Source organism: Tetrao urogallus (genome assembly GCF_951394365.1).
Source record: "Tetrao urogallus genome assembly, chromosome: 2".
Taxonomy (NCBI): Eukaryota; Metazoa; Chordata; class Aves; order Galliformes; family Phasianidae; genus Tetrao; species Tetrao urogallus.
Window position 1 is genome coordinate 105,302,384 of NC_136814.1, and position 16,286 is coordinate 105,318,669.

The 16,286-nt window shown below is 40.0% G+C and overlaps 1 protein-coding gene across 1 annotated transcript in view; it reads left to right on the forward strand.

The window, feature by feature from the left end:
• The window catches only part of MSRA (methionine sulfoxide reductase A), a gene marked incomplete at both ends in the record, with an annotated part of 265,675 nt that overhangs the window by 68,159 nt on the left and 181,230 nt on the right, over window positions 1-16,286 (forward strand). The gene's annotated exons all lie outside the window — the stretch shown is intronic.

Here is a 16,286-nt window from a genome sequence, read left to right on the forward strand (position 1 = left end):
TCCTTGAGCGTGGATATTATTAAATTGGTGATCTTGGTAGTATGTCTTTACTCCAGGTTGTTTATTTTTTTCAGTAAGCCTGCCCTCTTTCTCATATCATTTTGATGCTGAGAAAACAAAATTTATCCATGAGCTATAACCATAGTAACCACAGCATCACTGTTCTAAAGATGTTCTTCTCGCACACTTTAATGCAGGATCCTTCTGTTTGATATTGAAAATAGCTGTATCTTGATACCTGAACATTTTCAGATGGTGTCACAGGAATTCAGGGACTTCTTCACATTTTTGTGTTTGTGATGTGCTCATGCTCAATATCTTCAATGAGGTTGCTGAATGGGATGAACAGGAGTTTGCCAGTTCATCTCTGTTACCTTTTGCAAGAGTAGAGCTTACTCAGCATTCGTATGATTGTGCTAGAGGTGATAAGCATGCAATCAATTGACATTGTTTTTTGGAGAACTGAACAGAAGAGAGTCCAAAACACTTGGAGGTTTGCGAAAACGTCTTCAGTAGCTTTTGAGTGACTCTTTTTTGGCTGATAGCTGAAGTGATGGCCCTAAAGCACGCTTCTTACAGTCTTCATACTCCTGTGCTAATGATGATACAGGATTGGGGGAAAGGAGGGAGAGAGAGGAGGTATTTCTGAGAACAGTTCCCCAACCAAATATTGCCCGTCGTGTTCTATAATTTATCAGCAAGCTGACAGCCTATTTCAGACTTGGAATCCTCCCAGCATTTTAAAATAAGTCACCCTTCTCAGCTCAAGTAGTCCTTTGCCTCTTATCTTGGCTGTACTGTTTGTGGAATAGCATAAAGGAAGGAATCTAGCTCTAAATTAAATGGCTTGGTGTTGTTCCAGTGCTTACTTTTTCCTGCCTCCATGAAGTGTGTCAAGATCTTATCTCCTCTCAGCTGACTGCAATCAAAATGTCATTTTGTCATTATTGATCCTTTCTTATTAGAGCCTGGAAGTGCTGTGTTTGAAAGCGCTGCTTCCTTGCACAAAGTCGACAGCCAATACATGAAAGTTTCCTTTCTTCTCCATGAGTATCTTCTCTTACATTTCCCTTATCTTTTCATGTACAAGGGGGAATGGTTCAAACTGAGACAGGGGAGGTTTAGATTAGATTTGAGGAGGAAGTTTTTTCCCCAGAGGGTGGTGAGGCACTGGCACAGGTTGCCCAAGGAGGCTGTGGATGCCCCATCCCTGCAGGCATTCAAGGCCAGGCTGGATGTGGCTCTGGGCAGCCTGGGCTGCTGGTTGGTGACCTGCACACAGCAGGGGGTTGGAACTGGATGAGCATTGTGGGCCTTTTCAACCCAGGCCACTCTGTGATTCTGGGATTCTATGAATGTCTGGTCTGAAAGAGGAGGGTGGAAGGATGAAGGGATTCATGTAACCTCTCTTCATGCTCATTTTCCCTATTTTTGTTCCTTTTTTAAACCTCAGAACTTGCTGAGCTACTCAGAATTCTGCTCATTAAAACTTTCAGCCTCCTCTTCCGTAGTACATGACAGGACGTTACAGCATCTTCTCCCCTTCTGTCTGTTTTTAGTGCTCTTTCCTCTTTACCATCCTGCTGCTGCTGTGGTGGAACAAATGATCTGTTTGTCGTATTGGAGACTTACTTTTCTACCCTCAGATCTCCCCTTACAGAGCTGACTTACTGGATTGGCATGCCCCTGGTGAGCTGCAGACTGTAAATGTCCATTATTGCTCATTTCTCCTTAGGAAATTTGTGAGCATCTCAGCAAGAGATGAGACTCTGCTGTGCTTAGTGGCGGGACAGCCAGAAAGAACTGTGCTGGCTTAGGTCTGATTCCATATAAAAGTATTGACTAACGCTCCACTGATGAGTGAGCCAAACTCCTTTGTTCACACTTTCTGTTTCTTTCTGCTTTTGGTCATTTTCTCCAACCTGGACATGAATGGTGACTTTGTACGTGATGAAATTTTTTGGTAGATCAATCAGAACAGGATGTTTGTCTTCTCAAGCAGTTCCCTCTTTTTTTCTCAGAAGTTACCATTGACAGGGAAAGGTTTGTATGAGTTTTGTTTGCGGGATAGGTCTTCTTTAGGAAGCCTACCTCTCAATTTCATTTTTCACATGTTGTTTTTTTCTGACCATCTCATGCTTGCAACTTTGTGGAAGAAGTTCAAAGCAGCAAATGGAATCAAAGAACAGGAAGCAATTTTTCCTGCTTTCCCACTGCCTACTGTACCTGCTTTTTGATTTGCTCAACCAGGCAACATTCTGATTGTCTTGTATGCCTACATATATGTATATAGGATTATAGGTATATGCATGTGTCTGTTCTTCTACATGTGTATATTTGCCTTAGAGATTAATGCGTAGGCATAAGCATTGCTACATGATCAAGGTTTACAGTTTTGCAAGAAGAACCCCAAACTTGCAATGTTTAGGCTGTGTAGTGAGTCTTCTGCCAGTATTTTAAATGACGAAGATGACTTCCAAGTATACAGTGGTCTACATCCATCTTTACTTTTGAAGTAGAAGATATGCAGATAAGTTTCCAGTTGGTTGTTCCACCCTCGTATTAAGATAAAAGGTGTCTATGCTAAAGTCATGGTCCATCACTAGAGTTGGTTGCCGAAAGACATTTCTTGTTTTTGTTGCTAATTGGGTTTTTAGTAGAAGGGGACTTCATCTGTTTGGGTGCTACTTGCTTTCTGTTGCCCACAGGAGGAGCAGTTTGTGTCCATCAGATAGATTTTGGAAAAGTGTATTAGCTTAAATAAATCTCACACTTCATATTTATAGATGCTGTTACCCTGCTATCTCATTAGTTGATGATCTAGACATTATTGGTAAAGCACCACAGCAGCTCCCCATCCTTCTGGCACAGCAATCTGGATTTCTCAGCAGTTGTGAACTTTCTCTGTAATTAAACCAAATTTTAGTCCTACTCTTTGGCAAAGAAATAATATTTTGGTGATTCGCTGTAGTTTCAAAAGGGTGTGTTAAAAAACGCTTCGTACTCCACTTTCTGCATGAAATGTAACAAGGAAAGTTCTTTAATTGCATTTTCATTTTCAATTCACTGTCCAATAATTTAATATAAATGTTTATTAGGTATTATTCTAGTCTCTACTACAGTAATTAAAAGTTGTAAAGTGGTAGAAAGGAGCTATTTTGTTGCACAACGTAGCTGCTAGATTTTGCGTATTTTCTTTTGCAGTTATTAATGAACAAAGATATTTTTCTAGTGAAAGGCATTTTCAAGAATTGCATTACCAGCTAAACAATTTCAAATGTGGCATTTAATAATATTGTAAAATAAAACTATTTCCCATGGTTGACTGAATAATGTAGCTTCTTCGAATAGTACAATCTTTAGCTAATTAACTGGGTGCTTTCATATCAGCAGCTGATTATTGCTTCTGGAAACAATCATTTAACCACCGAGAGAGGAACAACACATCTTAATAGAGACGTTTTTCCTTACAGATCAGCTCATTAAAAATTTCCTAGTGCGTGTCATCAGCAAGACTGTAAAGTAGTTTGGGCTGATCCTGTGAACTTTCATAGGCCTCCATCTGTAAAACGGATATGGAGGGTTGACTTTCTTAGAAGTTCCTTCATAGCCCCATTGACTTTAAGACTGGTGAACGTAAATCCTAAATAGGATTCACATCATTCATTAGATGTGAATTAGTCTAAGCACACGCTTCTTAAATCTGTGAGCTCAGTGGCAAATTAGGTAAATTTATGATTTACCTATAGGAGAAAAGAAATAAATGCATTGTAAAGAATGATCACAAAAATAATTTAAAACTCCTTAATTAGAAGAGAGTTTCTTATAGATGATTTTAAAAAAACACCTTTGTAAGGAATCTTAAGATTCTTTTATGGAAGTTTTTGGAGCAGTTCTGGAAGACTTTTAGATGTCAAGTAGCTGAATTGCCAACAATTGTTTTTTTTTTTTTTTTTTTTTATACTAAGAATCCACATAAAAATATTTTTGCTCCTTGATCAGCACTAAATATTGATATTAGAAATGCCCCATCTCTGATCATAATTCTGAGTCTGTGATTGACCTCGGTTATTTCAGAAAGGTGTAGTTATAGGGCAGATGTTATTGGTAGAACTTCTATTTTGATTTCAAGAAAGAAATTTCAATAAAATAAATGTTAAACGTTATTTTTGCTCGAAACTAATGATCCAGTTTTCAAAGAGAAATCAAATGTGCAATTATTTATATAATGAATGGGAATCTTCCCACATCTTGAGCCTGTTAATCACACACACACACAATCACACAGAATGGCTTGGGTTGGAAGGGACCTCAAGGATCATGAAGCTCCAACCCCCTGCCAATGCAGGGCCACCAACCTCCACATTTCATAGCAGCCCAGGCTGCCCAGGGCCCCATCCAACCTGGCCTTGAACACCTCCAGGCATGGACGGGGCATCCACAGCCTCTATGGGCAACTGTTCCAGCACCTCACCATTCTCTCTGTAAAGAACTTTTCCCTGCCATCCAATCTAAACCTTCCCTCCTTCAACTTAAAACCATTTCCCCTTGTCCTGCTATTATTCACCTTTTCAAAGAGTTGAAAAATGTGGACGCTGATCCAGCATTTCTTATGCTGTTATCCTATTCAACAAAACAATCTGAATCCTTTTAAAAAATGTTTTGTTGACAGTTAGGGAATTCTAATTCGTTTCTATCAGCATTGATGAGAGCACAGAGCAGTGGCTGCACACCCTGGATGTGATGTGCAGTTTTTGATAGAAGAGCTGAGCTTGAAAATGCTGTCAGGAGTTCATCACCAAATTATTGTATTTTGCCACTTGGTGTTGTGTGTGCACTCATACTGCGTGCTGACAGAGATGACATCTCAATCATCCGTTGAAGTTTCTCTTCTCATGATGATTATCATATCTCTGAAACAGAGGTTTATTTGGGATGGAAAAAAAGCTCAGGACGTCTCAAGTCAAACCTTCTGCCCAGAATTCACACTGAATTCACGCTGCTTAGGGTTCTGTTTGGTTGTGTCTTGGAAACCTGCAAGTAAAACATCCTGCAGCATCTCTACACAACCTGTTCAGTGCTTTACCATCCTTAGAGAAAAGCTTACCCCTAGGTATCCAGCTGGAACCTCCCTTCTTTGAGTTCGTTGTTTCTTCTGATGTGTCCCTTTGGTGAAGAGCTTCAGTTTCTCACTGGCCTTCTCTTGAGATGCTGTCCTTTTCTGAGCAGGGCAGAATATTGGGATGGCGCTGGCTGCAGTCTGAGCGAGGATGTGTTACAGTGGCTCTCTCTCCCTTCCTTCCCTTCCTTTCCTTCCTTCCCTTCCTTCCCTTCCTTCCCTTCCTTCCCTTCCTTTCCTTCCTTCCCTTCCTTCCCTTCCTTCCCTTCCTTCCCTTCCTTCCCTTCCTTCCCTTCCTTCCCTTCCTTCCCTTCCTTCCCTTCCTTCCACAGCCATGGTGCAGTGATAGAATCATAGAATCCCAGGATATCCCAAGTTCTAAAGGATCCATAAAGATTGAGTCCAACGCTGGACCACCCCACATTGTTCTGACCTGGTTCTCAGCAGCATAATTGGACAGACATCATCTATAGATTCGACTAGGTGAGATCAGAATCAGAGTGAATTCAGCTATGGGTTTTCAGCTCCCTAGGGCAACTCTTAGTCTCCAGTGATAGAGCAGAGCTCTATCCAGTAGCCTCTATGATGCTTGGACTGGAAATAAATATAGGTCTTGCATTCCTCTATAACATCAGTTTGAACAGCTTTTCTGTTTAGCTGTGTAAGGAAATAAAGCATTAAAATTATAAACTTACTCTACATTTGATCGTATCAATTTAGATGAAATTGAGCAATATTTGAGCATTTCTTCAGTAAACATAGCAATGGAGCATGAGTTACAGCAGCAGCATTTTCTCACATCGCTTTCTGTTCTTTTATCAGCTGTGTGCTCTTCGTTTATTGCCTCCCCTGAGTCATCAGTATTGGTCTAATGGACTGGAACAGCCTAAGGTGAATGGTAATTACTTATTGAGTTACTGATAGCCCAGATGAGAATAGGACTTATTAGATCAGTAATAATGGAAATCTGTGTTTAATGCAGAAATTTTAGAGCCTAAAAGAGAAGTGTCTGAATTTATCATCTTTTCTTTCTGTGCAGGAAGTGAAGATATTGTTTTGCAAAGGTTTAAAATTAATGATATGAATCATATTGTCAAAAGAAGACATTCCAAATGGTAAACATCAAAAAAGTGCATGGCACGTGGCCTTTCCTAACAAAACAATTCAGTGAAAATCATAGAATCTTAGAATCACCACAGTTGGAAAAGACCTCTGAGATCATCTAGTCCAACCATCCACCGTGTTAGCATTTCCCCTGACCCATAGTACAACATTTAAGTGTTTCTTGTATACCTCCAGGGATGGTGACCCCACCGTGTCCCTGGGCAGCCCATTCCAGCACCTGGTGGCTCTTTTTCAGAGAAGACATTTTTCCTACTAACCAACTTGAACCTCCCGTGGTACAACTTGAGGTCATTCTCTCTCATCCTATCTCTAGTTATACAGGACAAGAAGGAAAACGGTGCTCCACTGAACAGGATCATGGAGAACATGTAAAGAAGATTCCTTTGCTCGGGAAGCTTGTAGTCTGCTTCAAGAGTAGATACAACTGTGTGTTAAGAGTGGATACAACTGTGTGTAGGAAAAAATAAGGAAGAAGATTCAAAATATAAGAATGAGAATAAGAGCAATAATAAATATACTCTGAAGATTATATAGAGATTATCTGAAGCCTAACATTTGCCCTGAAATTCTACTAGGTTTGCTATGATATTTCTTTATTTAGTGAACCAGGTGTATATAGTGAAAAGTCATAAACAAGACATCAAAGAAAAGACAGTATGTGAAGCAAGAATAAAGCAGGAATATCTTACATGTTCACCAAGAAAAAGTATACTTCATACTATACTTTTCACTAGTAAAACAAAAAAGAAAGGTTTTAAAATCATCCAAAGATGATCGTAGAATGGCTTGGGCTGAAAAGAACCTCAAGGATCATCTACTGTCAACTCCCCTGCCATGGGCAGGGTGGCCAGCCACCAGACCAGGCTGCCCAGAGCCACATCCAGAGTGATGTGATCTTAAATATCTCAAATCTAAAAATCTGAAATCAGGAACTCCATTTTCTCTTTAGGTTCTTTAATCTTTGTTTAAAATTCTTGCATGATGTTACTTTAAATGAATAAAACATTTTGTAAATATTCAGTCAAATGGAAAGCCCTAAGGAAGCAGGTTGTTGCTGCTGTTTACTTTACTATGGAGAATGGTTTGGAGACTTCATTTCTTTTATCTTTGCCTGAAATAAGAAGTACCTTATTGAGCACCCGTGTCACAGAAAGCTCCAACTAATTCTTTCTGAAACAAAGAACTTAAAATTCCAACCAAGCCTTCATTTTCTCAGTATTCCCATATTTATGATGCCGCTGAGCAATTCTAACAGTTCATAAATACTTCTTATAATCTTATGTTTTCAGTTCACCATATTTGAAATGTCTTATTTTATAGTCATTCCTATAGATCACCTGAATGACCCTTGAGTACTTTTTTCACTTGTAAGAGGAACCTTGACTTCAAGTAAGCCAAGAGCGGAGTGATTCTGCTGTGTTACGTGATCCTTTAAGGTTCAATCTTTACACCATTTCAAATTTGCCTTGGTGCTGGAGCATCCTAATAAATTCATTAGCTGGGCTTGCCTAATATAGTTGGGATTCAGAAAGTCCTTTCCACTGTTACAGATCGATCTGTCTGTCTATCTATCAGGGCACATCTGATATCTGAAGTTCACTATCTGCTTTGGTGGGTGGTTATTGCTCACTGTATTTATATATATTGCCTTTATTTTTTGGCTCTGCAGAGCATTCCAATTTACATCAACTGCTGCCATGGCTTCCTTTCAAACCAAGAAATCCGAGCTGCCTATGGGTAGATAAGTTTGTGTAGAGATGGCCTAAATAATATGGGCTAAACAGTATGTTGTAAATCAATGCCACATTTTCAAAATTATGCAGTTAATTGTATTTCTGTCAGGAATTTAAAACTGAGATTAATTACTGAAGTTTAATTATACAGTCACACATGAATGTAAATATATGAATTTATGTAGGGTAGCTCATTTGAATTTGCAACGTTGTCTTGTTTGTACTTGAATTACTAAATACTTCTGTCCTTGTTAGGTATTGGCCACTGACCCCCTCCCCATTGGTTTACATACTGCTTGTGATCATTTGCAGCAAAAATTGCACTACTTGGCCATGATTGTTTCATGTTTCTTGTTCTCCTTACTGTTGACAAAGCTGAAGATGATGATATTGTTAGGACTGCTAATATAGACTTTAGGATGTACATTTTCAGTCTTCCTCTCTGCCTTCTGGCTTCTGTTACCAGAGCTATGCCAAGGAGCTCCTAATTCTGTCCTTCTGAGGGCTGTGAGAATAAATTCAATGAAGTTATTAAGTATGAGATACCATTGTGGCTTTCACAGTAACTGAGACAAAGTAGAAGGGTGAATTTTAAATTCTGCTTCTTGAATGCCCACTTATGTGATTTTTGAAATTGGTTTTCCTTGAACAGTTAGAGCAGGCAAATTCAATCAATCGAGTATTCGTGGAAAGTAAATACAAAAGCAAAGTGAGCATGGTCAAAGCAAATTAATTTCAAATTGTGAGTGACTTTCATTAGGAAATGCTTTTACATTCTTGCCAGTAAGCATTCATCCAACTCTCTGCTGGAGGTATCATGATTAAGTTTTTGTTTCACTTTGGGGAAGGCAGTGAAATCTGAAAACAGAGTGGCATACACAGATTAAATGTTATCAAAATTAAGGAGTTTTTAACCCATTCTCCTTCTGGATGAACCATTTCAGAGATCCTGATCCCACCGAGGTGACTGATAATTTTATTAACTTACATTAGCCTATATGGTAAATAATCATATATGTTGGGTTTTTTTAGTATTCAACACAGAACACAGATTTCCAATTTTCAAATACCAAATAAAGTTCATCAGCAACCTTCTTAACAAAGGCAGCAATTACATTTTCATTATTCCCTCACTGCTTGTTAAACTGGGTCTAGAGTGTTTTATGGGTCTGGAGCAATAAACATTATCTTATGTTGAGAGATATTATAAAGTGTGGAGAAAAACATAATTAATTATTATTATTGGATATGTTCAAGGTTTTCATGTGAGAATGCCAGGGAATCTAATTATAACTTTTTTTCATGAACAACTTGATATTTTGGAGCTGTGATAATGTCATACAAAGCCTGTGGGTGTTGCCAATGAATATTCTATAGTCAGTAGCAGAAGTTTGCTACTTCCTCATTTTTGGCAGCGTCTAAACTCTATTCCATCTACACTGTGTAAAGACAGAGATGACTTCTCTTTCTAGATGTGTCTTTCATTTAAAGTTTGCAAAATGTTAGGAACTTTTGTGTATAGCTTGGCTCCTGACCTCAAGCAAGACAATTGTTTGATCTTGAGGTTGGCACTCCTAGGTATAGAATCACAGAATGGCCTGGGTTGCAAAGGCCCACAATGCTCATCCAGTTCCAATCCCCTGCTGTGTGCAGGTCACCAACCAGCAGCCCAGGCTGCCCAGAGCCACATCCAGCCTGGCCTTGAAATCCTGCAGGGATGGGGCATCCACAGCCTCCTTGGGCAACCTGTGCCAGTGCCTCACCACCCTCTGGGGGAAAAAAGTTCCTCCTCATATCCAACCTAAACCTCCCCTGTCTCAGTTTAAAACCATTCCTCCTTGTCCCGTCACTATCCACCCAAACCTGGGGTGGCCATACTGTCCCAATAGCCAGAGAATATCTGCTTGAATGCACACCAACTCTTTATAAACCTAATCATTGTTCTTTATTGCTCATTGGAATAGTACACAGGAGTCAGAGTTTTGAAAGATCTTAGAACATAAAGTGCTGAGCTCTTAGGAAAATCAGCCATCATTTCAATGGGAGCTGCTGAATCCTTTTGAAAGTCTGCCCTTCATTATGTAATACCTTAAGATGCAGCTGGTCATATAACATGCAACAAGAAAAAAAATAGTACCAAATTGGAGACACACTTGTGATGCTATTTCAGCATTATAAAGATAAAAATACTGCAGAACTGTTGCAGTTTTCTGCAAACTATGCATTATAAACTCAGGATGCTTGATGTTATATTTACTTCTTGTAGATAAAGATGCATTAAAGTACTAAGACTGTGATTATGTTTTGTCATTTTATGAAGGGAAAAATGTTAAAAATCCCACATCCATTTTATCTGCCAAAAATATGCTTTGTCTACCATGAAATCTCAAGCATTAGCTGGTATTGCTCATAAAATTGTGTATGGAAGGATTTCCCAGCAGCTCTCTTCTATTTCCTGGCGAGGAAGGAATACTGTGGCCAGCCACTGTAGTAGAAGATACACAGACGTGAGGTGTTAAAGAAGCAACGAGAACTTACTGAACTCATCCAGGGCTGAAGGGATTGAAATACAGCAGTATTCCCATATCCCTCATTCATTACGACCCATAAAATTGTTACACGCAAGTGAGTTGCTAAAGAATGATGGTGGTTTGCTGAGTTGTATGTCACACCACAGCCGTGCTGAACAAGCCTAGCCTGAGCCATGGATGAGAGCTCTAGGTAGTTTACCTACAACATGTAAAACCATAATGGATAAATCCATTACACCCCAGTTTTTTCAATTACATTGTAAGCTCAATATTTCAGTTAATTTCAATACATCATAGAGTTGATTCAAATTCTTTTTTAAAGATCTTGTAGAGCTTAACAATACCACAGAGAATGCAAAATTTCTAAAAGGATGCAGTTTATTAGTTAGAGTAAGTGTGTTTTGCATTAAAGGAATGTGTTATGTATTTGTAGAATATAATTTACCTTTCCTTACTGGAGGAAGACTTCAATTCCTGTTGTGTAAAGAAGGTGGATTTTACTGTTAATAATGGTAATAGGATAGATATTGTGATGCAGCTAATGCTGCTGTAAGAACACAGCCCCTTTACTATGCTGTGCTTATTTTATTCCTCACGGGAATGGCATTCCTTAGAAATACAAGATCCATTGGAAAATTATATGAAAATGAGATTCCAGGAGCAGCAATGACAAATCACTGATAAACATGATCAAGGTAGGGTATTTCAGACGGCTGCAGTAGAATGCGATGAATCGTGTTAGATTTACCAGCCTATACGTGCTTTGTTTACCTACATCTCGTGCTGTAATAAGTTGAAAGGTCCATTTTGATAGTTTTCAAAACAAGTTCTAGCTTTAAGATGAAATCCTTTGCAATTTGTAAGGCTATTCACAGAAACTAACTTCAGTGTAGTGCAGCTAACTTGAGGGTAAAGAAGCTAACTTCAGTGTTAAGGAACTAAAATCTCCTGTGTTTCTCCTTCCAGTGGAGAGAAAGAGTGGGAGGCAAACACCTCCAGAACAGAATCCAGAGCTTATGTCTAGGTTGTCTGAATTGTTCTTTGTAATGCCATATCCCCCTGTCATGATACAGAAGAATTTACAGTGTTTAACCTTGGGGAATATTACCACTTAGAGCTGCCAAAATAAATTCCCGGGTCAGTTTCCTTCTTTTCAAAAGGAGAATTCTAGAAGTTGGGAAGCAAGTTCTGACAGGGGAGATTCAGGTTGCATGTTAGGAAAAATTTCTAGTCCAGAAGAGTGATCAGGCTCTGCAGCCCAGGCAAGTGGTGCAGTCAGCATCCCTGGAGGTATTCAAGAAATGTTTGGATGTTGTACTAAAAGATACACTTTAGTGGGGAAGCGTTGATGGTATGTGGACTGTTGCACTGGATTATCTTGGAGGTCTTTTCCAGCCTTGGTGATTCTATGATTCTGTGTCAAAGACAAGGTTGAGCTTGCTGTGCCCGGCAGTGAGGCTGGGAGTACTTGTGCTCCTTCCTTGTGTATCCTTTGCACTTCTGCTGGAGCACCTGACCGGTAACGTAACCTTTGCTGTTCTGTCTCTGGATTTCCTCTAATCTTTCAGTATCAATTATATCTAACTCTTCTGGATTTGCTAGTCCTTTAATGCTCTTATAAGCCAGACAAACATGTTTCACTCATCATAGCAGCTGCATTCACTCTGAAATGGCATTTTAGTAACGTGCTGTGTATGATCTGCTCATAATATTTTTGTAAACACCGAAGTGCCGTATTTAATTTACCATCTACACCTACTGTAGGTTCTTGATTTAGTCAGTCAGTGCAGTACTTCTCATGGATTTGCTTTGGACCAGGAACGATGGCTGAAGACCCCACAAGATGTACCTATTCTTTTCCATTACCTGAAAGGAAGCCTGATCATCTCATTGAAGCAATTCAGTACTATAAACGTAGACATTCTTGATGTAAAGCATTACGAGTCACCCCCAGAATGCCTAGCTTAGCATTTTACAGGTAAATAAAAACAGACAACTGCTAGGTTCATGAAGTCACTGAAGTCTTACCTACAGTGAATTAAATCCCTATTGTGTCAAGGAAGATCTCAGCATTCAGAGAACATTTATTCTTATTTACTCTTCTATTGTTGTCCTGGGGCTTTTTCCCCCAGGTAACGATGCTGGGCTACTCATGTGTGAGTCCTCTTCAGTCTCATCCTGAATCACTTATGCACTTTGGAGAAGAAGTCAGTTGTGGAGCATCATGGATCCTTGAAATGTAGATGCTGTTTTGCAGCAGCCAATGCTTAGCTTTGTGATCAGTGTTCACTAGCTTCAGTGAAGCAACATAGTTTGAACCTAAAATGCTGGGCTAATATATTTGACTTTAGATAGAAGTGAAAACAGTAATTTTGTTAAGTACAAAATACTTTCCAATGTATTTGTAATTGCTAAGAAAGAGGAGTATTGGCCTTGAAATGCAGTCTCTGCTCAAGATGAAGTTGCATCCCCTCTGAATGCGACAAGACAAGCAATGCCATATTGTTTCACAAGGACAGCAGTGCTGTGGTTAGACCATATTTAAGGCTGAGGTGTATGTCTGCAGATTTGAGTCAGATATTTATGTGGGGGCAGCTAAGTGGCGCCTGCGCTCTTTTCTGACACCGTACTCATCTTTATTTTTTACTATTACGAGCTTCTTCAAGGAGCAAAGCCACAATTCCCCTTTTTGAGCCAGGAAAGCCCGTAGGCTGCACCTTTGCATTGGGGAGATGCAACAAGGAGGCTGGCGTTCGCCTGGAACAGATTGCAAGGGGAGGCCTGGGCCCGTCAGGCTCTGCTGAGCAGCGGGCTCGGTCATCCATCACTGTCAGGAGCAAAGGGAATGAAGCACTGGACCGTTCCTGCTCATCTGCTGACTGACAGCTGACGGAGGCCTAATGCCACCTCCGGGCAGATAATCTGCCATCAAGGGGGAACGTGGATGAGGGAGATACTATATCACAGTCTGCACGCTGCTCCATGCTCAGAGCTGCTGACATCTTCACAAGGAAAGAAAGAAATGTCAGCGGTGCTGTAAGGGGCCGCGGTGTATTGTAATGCTTTGCTGAGGCCGCACGGTTCCTCATTTCCATCATTTCTTGTAGATCTGTTTAAAAAAAAAACCGACCTAGCAGATTAATGGGTTTGTGGGGCCACGCAGTGAGGCGCAGAATGATAACGGGAGGGCAGTGTTCCTTATGAGCAGAAGCGCTGCTTGTTTCAACTATCCTTCTAATTCACGGGACTGCAGACATGCTGCAAAGCACTGTAATTATTTAAAAATAGCAAAGCCCCCTCTGCCAAATATAGGCCTCTGCGTAAGCCGACATACTTAAGGAGCGTGAAAAATGTCTTGTGATGGAAAACTGCAATTAAAACAAGAAAAACCCAGTAAAGATTAATGCTATTTCCTGCAGCGTATTGTGCAGCAAATAGTTCCTGTGGATGCTAATTTAGAGCAGTGCTCTACAGATAGGCTCCAAACCCATGTGAGAATATTCCATTTTCAAAAATTCCTGTTCTACCACCTAAGGAAGAATTCTGCGTCCTTAATTTTGTCAGTCTTACACTCAAGGTTTTATTGTTTTTTTATTTGCTCTTATTTTTATTAACGGCATCTAATTTTGCTATTCATTACAAATCATATGCATTAGCTTAACTGGGGAACATTTTAATTGAGCACTGCTGGAGATTTTCCAATAAATTAACATTACATACTTTTAGCAGATGTCTGATTTAGACATTGTTATTAGACATCGTAATTAATAGAAGTATTACTCAAATTAAAATCTCAGGGCCTTAGAAAAATTGAATTGTAGGTGACTGAGTGATGTTAACTCACGAATAGAAAGGAACTGTTGAACTCCCTCCACTGGGTTTCATTAGGCCAGTCAATGCACTTCAGGTTATCTGGAGAGGGAGCTAGCTGAGATCTTTGGCATAAGGAATCAAGACGTGTTTTATCAGTGACACTGTGAACCTTGTGAAGTCATTTGACCTGTCATTCTGTTAGTGGGATAATGAGCATAACAGATTTCTGGGAAACATAGTATGTGTTTGCTGGATTACTTTTAGATAGAAAAGTCAGATAAACACGTTTGGTCCAAACATTCTTGGGTCTTGAAAATTACCTTTTCCATTTTCAAGGAGAACAAATGCAAAACTGATTATAGAGAAGTGGCTTTCTGGGAGGGACTGCCTCTCAGTGAAGTGAGAATAGTCTTTCAGGTTGGAATTGCTTTGGTCAGACATAGAAGTCTTCATCTGAGCTAAACACCCTTGGCCCTATCAATCAATGGGGAAAACGTAGTCACCTGTAGGTAAGATTCATTTCTTGTGTTTGTGAATGCCTAAAAGCAATGGGTTGCCCTGTGCTGTGTATTTCTCATCGTTAGCCCAGGTGCTGTAGATAAGAGGAACCTTTCCTGGATCGAGCTCTTCCATGCTGTATTTTAGGAGAAACAAGGGAGTTAGTGTGATCTTGTTAGCCTCAGCGACGTATTTTGCTTCGATATTAAAATAAGGCAATATTACTCAAATAAGTGTGTACTGGAGAAGCGGTGTTTCTCTGAGATTTCCTCTTCAGGAAAAAAACGTTTGAGTTATGCCTCTATGCATGTAATTAAAAACTTGGAAAACCACTGCGCTGCTATTTGTCTACAAATTCATGGCCAGCCAGGAATTTCAAAGGGATTCTTCCACTTTGAATGTGTTATGTGAATGTCCAGCAGAAATATCTGTAATCTAATTTCGAGAAGCTCTGGACAAAAAGAGCCAGTAACAGCTTGTTGGTGTTAAGAAAGCCAATATTAACTGGCAGAAGACCTAACTACTCCCAGGCTGAACCCTCGAAAAGGGGCATCCTCTGAAATCAAAAGTCACATTTAGAAGATTGTTTATGTAAACGTGAATTTGTAAAAGGAAATAAGAAAGAAAGCAATGCATTTAAGCAACCTGGGGACTTTACCATTAGGTCTGCACTGTTTTGTGAAGCTGGTTTGCTTTATCACTAGCTAGGCAAGGATCTGGCATCTATGTTGATGATTCACAAGTAAGGAGATGCTGAGCCAAGAAGTGCCAGGAAGCAAACCGACTGGGACTGCATCCCCAGCAGCAGCAGTCTCTTTAAGAGAAGCTGAGGACACATGGGTTTCCAAGGCCTGGCCATTTTACGACTTTATGTATCCTGTGAATCTTCTGTCCTTCCCTCAGGCTCTGGTTCCTGTTCTTTTAGATGGTTTTTTTCCTCCAGAAAGACTGGAGCATAAGCTCTTTCTCCATAATAAGCAAACCGTACTATTCCTGGAGCTACTTTGCATCTCTCTGTGCTTCACTGCAGAATTTCTGCCTAGAGCTTTGTGCGGGTTTTCATTTTTCATGGTGCACGCATGATGTCCCAGTTGAGTATCCAGTGCATGTTTAATTCATGTGCTTTTCACCCCGTCTTTGAGATCATTAATAAAGCTGCTAAATAAAGCCAGGCTTAACAATCCTCCCTGCCACACCCCACTGGACATCTCCTCCCAACTCTGTGCTTATCATCAGCCTTTGTTTGGATCTTTCTGTCTGATAGTACTCTTATCCAAGCTGGTTTAGATAAGGGTTTCAAGTAGGGCTTGGAAAGGCATTGTCTGGAGCTCTGCAATAAAGTCCAGTTGTACTTTATCAGCTCTGTTCAATTCCTGCACTGACAACCAGATGCTGCTGGCAGTGCCTGAAAAGCAGGAATGGTAGAAATGGCATAATTGTCTGCCTCACCGCGATATCTCAATATCA